Source organism: Podarcis muralis, chromosome 10 (genome assembly GCF_964188315.1).
Source record: "Podarcis muralis chromosome 10, rPodMur119.hap1.1, whole genome shotgun sequence".
Lineage (NCBI taxonomy): Eukaryota > Metazoa > Chordata > Lepidosauria > Squamata > Lacertidae > Podarcis > Podarcis muralis.
In genome coordinates, this window is record NC_135664.1 from 47,833,705 (window position 1) to 47,838,969 (window position 5,265).

Genomic DNA, 5,265 nt, shown 5'->3' on the forward strand with positions numbered 1-5,265 from the left:
CCATCTTAGTGAAGGGCACAGGCAGGAGAGAGGTGAAAGGAAGCTGCCATCTTGGTGCTGGGCATTTCGTCTTAAAGGGACCCGCGCCTAAATCTTTTACCGGTGCTAGTGCTCCTTTTCCAGAATTAGCAGTTCAATCGCCATCTGCACCCCGATACAAACAAATGGATTGTTTCTGAGGAAAGAGGGAGCCACTGAAAGTCAGGAGGCAAAAATGCCAGCTTCAGCTATACAACTATTTTTTTATGCCTTATTTTGAAAAAGTTCCTTGTTTCTGAACACTATAACTCACAACTTCCTAAATTAGCCTTTAACCCAAGGGTGGGGAACCTGCGGCCCTCCTGACCTTGTTGGACTCAAGCTGCCACCAGCCTCAGCCAGCATGGCCCAAGGTGTATCACATTCCTGCTTTAACAACTTGCGATGGGCTGAAAATCATTAGGTAGCGCTCATGATAGGAAAACTTCATTGGATTAATTTCTGCCTGCCCCACAGGCCTGCAAACACATTCCAAGACCACTGCTGTTTCTCTTGTAAATCCTTCTTAGCGATGGTCTAACTGGTCCTGCTCCCTTCCTGTTAAATTTTGCTACACCTTTCAGTTTGCCAAGTGAGAAAGAACACACCTCTTCAAGTGAGATAGAGCAGGAAAAGAAGAGAGAGAGAAATACTGTACAATGGTACCTACGTAATTCATTCCGGAGGTCCGTACTTAACCTGAAACTGTTCTTAACCTGAAGCACCACTTTAGCTAATGGGGCCTCCTGCTGCTGCCGCGCCGCCGTAGCACGATTTCTGTTCTCATCCTGAAGCAAAGTTCTTAACCTGAAGCACTATTTCTGGGTTAGTGGAGTCTGTAACCTGCAGCGTATGTAACCCGAGGTACCACTGTAGTATATTGTTGTTCACTCACCACACTTCCCTAAGCTATGAGGAGCTCAAGGAGCAGTGCCAAAGTTTCCTTTAGATGAGAGCACACTGGAGACGTACTTGATGTCCGCTTTATTTACAAATATACAAGTAGAACCTATTGGAAGAAAGAAATACAGCTGTCCGACAGCAGGCAGCAAATCTGCTGACCTCTGCATCAGTTTCCTAGAGAGAGCAGCTGCGGCAGCCAGCTCCCAAGCTTCCTCCCATCCAAACTCTTGGCTCTGTTCTCTAAATTCAGACTGTAAAAATGGAGAGAGCTGATCTTAAACCCCCTGCCCTCTTACAGGTGAATTGCCCATGCCAGAAATTACCTTTACCATTATTTTGTCCTAGCTGCTCTGACCACAACCACACCATATATTTAAACCACATGACACGCCCCCCCCCCCCAATTCCTGAATCCCAGGAACTGTAGTTCGTTAAGCATGCTCAGAATTGTAGCTCTGTGAGGGGTAAACTTCAGTACCCAGAATTCTCTGGGGAAAACCACATCCGTTAATGTATGGGATGGGTGAGACCCCTGCCAGAATGACCAAACTCTCCAAACTGACAACAGTATGTTAAATCATACAACTGAATTTAATACAGTCATCCAGCTTATAGACCAACTGTTTATTTTAAAAAGCAGCAGCGGCAAGTTGGATAATTATTGGAAGGTAAATCTACAGTGGATATGTTTAAGCCACTTTTAAGAGTGCCAGTGTAGAGTTTGGAGTTTGGCAGGGAGCAGCTCTCCTGGGTTTTACAAAAGGGTTGTTTCCAGCCCTACCTGGAAAGACCAAGGACATGCATACGACACATGTGCTCTCCCACAGAGCTACAGAACTTCCCCCAATGCCATTAGGGTGACCAGATGCAAAAGAGGACAGGGCTACTGCACCTTTGATAGCTTGTTCCACAAAGCCAACATAAAGGTAAAGGTAAAGGGACCCCTGACCATTAGGTCCAGTCGCAGATGACTCTGGGGTTGCGGCGCTCATCTCGCTTTATTGGCCGAGGGAGCCGGCGTACAGTTTCTGTGGCCAGCATAGTCATGTGGCCAGCATGACTAGGCCACTTCTGGTGAACCAGAGCAGCGCATGGAAACACTGTTTACCTTCCCACCTGTTTATCTACTTGCACTTCATGCTTTTGAACTGCTAGGTTAGCAGGAGCAGGGACCAAGCAACGGGAGCTCACCCCGTCACAGGGATTCGAACCGCCAACCTTCTGATCGGCAAGCTCTAGCACTGTGCACTAGTTTATTTTTTAAAGGATTTCCAGTACTTATTCCTAAAAGATTTGTATGAGTCATGTCCTGACATTGTCTCAGAACCCCTTTAACTTCCTAAATATGTCAGTTTCTGAGGATAATAAGACTTCAGATCACTGCTTTCATCAGTGTTCTCTTGGGGGAGGAAGAGGATTAACGTAAGAGTTCATTCTGCTAGTCTCTCACACCCTCACCAAATGACAACCCAGGATTTGGAAGCAGGAATGGAGCAGTGGCTATCTGGGCGGACATCTGGTCTCCTAAACCTGCTTGCACCCGGGTCTGCCTCACCTATGGACAGCCCTTTAAAAAATGCCTGATTTGAAACCAGCCCAACCAGTTCCGTTGACTGATAGCAAGCCAGGTAATTTGTTTTTTTTAAAGCATCACTCTTATGCAACAGGAACATTCATTTTGAGATATGAATGCATATGCAAGTGAGCATTGGCTTATTTAGTAGATAGGGGAGATCTCAGCTGCAAATCTTGGCTGCAACTTGACAGACCAGCTGCAGCCGGAGGCATGTGCACTAATTAGTTATTGTTATTAATAATGCTTAACATAATTATTTAAATGTATACAATTGTCTATCAATAAATATTTCCTGGGTGGCATATATAAAAAAACTGGAGGGCAAGTAATCTTAGTGACTTGACACTAATAACTAAAGTGAATTAGAATGACATGCCACATTTAATCAAGTGCCAAATATGCATTAAAAGGTCTTACCCCTTTTACAACACTTTAACCAACCCGATTATTACTACTATTATTAATCAAATGTCTATACAAAACTTCATCCAAAGATCACAGGGCGGTTTACAACATAAAAATACAAAATGAAAACACAAAATACATACCATAACAACCACCACCACCAATAACCCCCTCTCACAGCACTTTTAAAAAGCCATCGATTGTTTAATCAGTTATATAGTTACTACATAACACAGATTAGAGCCAAATACACTCTACTGCCACCTGCCTCTTGGTCCTTTTCTGGTCTGTGCTGTAGAAGTGAAAAGTCTCCAGGTAAAGTCAACTAGTGGAAGGTGGGAGAGCAGGTAGGTCTCACTCCCTCTCCCCCAGTCTCTCACTAGTGTCTGCAAATGCCTTCTCCTTCTTTCCTGAGCACACTGCCAAGAACAGTTTGCACTTGTTCAAAATGTATTGCTCTGGGGAGCCCCCCCCCCCCCGGAGTGAGTGCTTTGCTGAGAGGCAGTGACTTCTGGAACTATGACCACCAGCCACCCCATGGACTACAACTAAGTGCACAGCTTGTTCATTGTAAGCTGGTGTGACCATCCTAGTATAGGTTAATGAAACTTCCAGGTTTTTAGTGGATAAAATACTGGGTAAAAAGGACTTCAGTATTTAAAAACCCCCCACCTTTTTATTATCATTTGAAAGACTTTGCTGTTAAGTATGCAGCTTTCAAATTACCTCAGGATAGCAGAAAGAGCAAAGGGTGCTTAAAAGGTTTCTTTATTATTATTATTATTATTATTATTATTATTATTATTTAAATGTCTATACCACCCTTCTTCTGAACATCACAGGGCAGTTTGCAATTCTGATTTTCATGGTAGGAAAAAAATTGCAGATATAAATTCACTTGGTTTCTGCATAACTCAGCAATCGGAAGTATGTATGTATGTATGTATGTATAAGACACCATTAACTATTAGCTTACAGATCAAGTCTTTGATAAGAAATCCAGCAGAGTCTGTTTACAACAGATGCTACATAAATGGCTCTGGGAAGTTTATAAGCAAGGCATGAAGGCAACAGCCCTCCCATCTTATTTCATCTCGGGGATCTAGTCTTCAGCAGTACACTGCCTTTGACGATCGAGGTTCCATTTAGTTTAAATTTATTTCAATGTGTGAGTGAGTTTTGGGGGTTAAATGGATTTCGAGGCCCCACGCCCAACCGTAAGAGTGCACAGGTGCACCTTAGCCAGAGTCGTGTGAATTTAGGGAGGCGAAACTGCATCCTCCTTGCTTTTTTTGGACTACAAGTCCTCCACGCCTAATGGAGGATCTTGTCTCACAATTTTTGTCCGTTGGTTGGCAGAGTTTAATGCAGTGGTATCTTGGTTTACAGGGGGACGTGGGTGGCGCTGTGGGTAAAAGCCTCAGCGCCTAGGGCTTGCCGATCGAAAGGTCGGCGGTTCGGATCCCCGCGGCGGGGTGCGCTCCCATTGCTCGGTCCCAGCGCCTGCCAACCTAGCAGTTCGAAAGCACCCCCGGGTGCAAGTAGATAAATAGGGACCGCTTACCAGCGGGAAGGTAAACGGCGTTTCCGTGTGCTGCGCTGGCTCGCCAGATTCAGCTTTGTCACGCTGGCCATGTGACCCGGAAGTGTCTCCGGACAGCGCTGGCCCCCGGCCTCTTGAGTGAGATGGGCGCACAACCCTAGAGTCTGTCAAGACTGGCCCGTACGGGCAGGGGTACCTTTACCTTGGTTTACAACCATAATCAGTTCCGGAGGTCTGGTTGTAAACCAAAACAGGTTGTAACCCAAGGCATGCTTTCACCAATGGGGCCTCCAAAAAAAAGTGGGTTGTAATCCAAAAAAAGGGACACGCACTTCCGGGTTTGACGTGGTTGTAATCCAAAACCGGTTGCAAACCAAGGTACCACTTTAGGAGAAACTGCAGGGCACCCTTGCGCCTCATTATTTAGGCTGAAATACTAACCCCTGCTACCTGGGAGTAAGCGCCAGTGAAACCAGTAGGACTTGATTCTGAGTAGACTTGGCTAAAATGGCCCTGTTAATATTAAGGAAAGGGGCTGATGCTGGAATTTTCTGTGTGTGTCACATTATGCAACAGGTTCTTATGTCGTCTTCATACTTTGAAGACCAGTGTATGATTCTCCCCGCCCTCCGCCTCTTGTTTAAGAAGCCTCCTCCTCCCTTTTTTATTTTCTAACAAGTGAACACTTGGCAGTTAAAACTGTCGCTTTAAAGGCGGGCAAAGGGCAACAGCGAAAGCGTGCGCCACTCTTTGCCCCTTCACAAAGATGGCGGCGGCGTCCCAACCGCGCCATCAGATGCCCGAGGCAAAGATGGCCGCT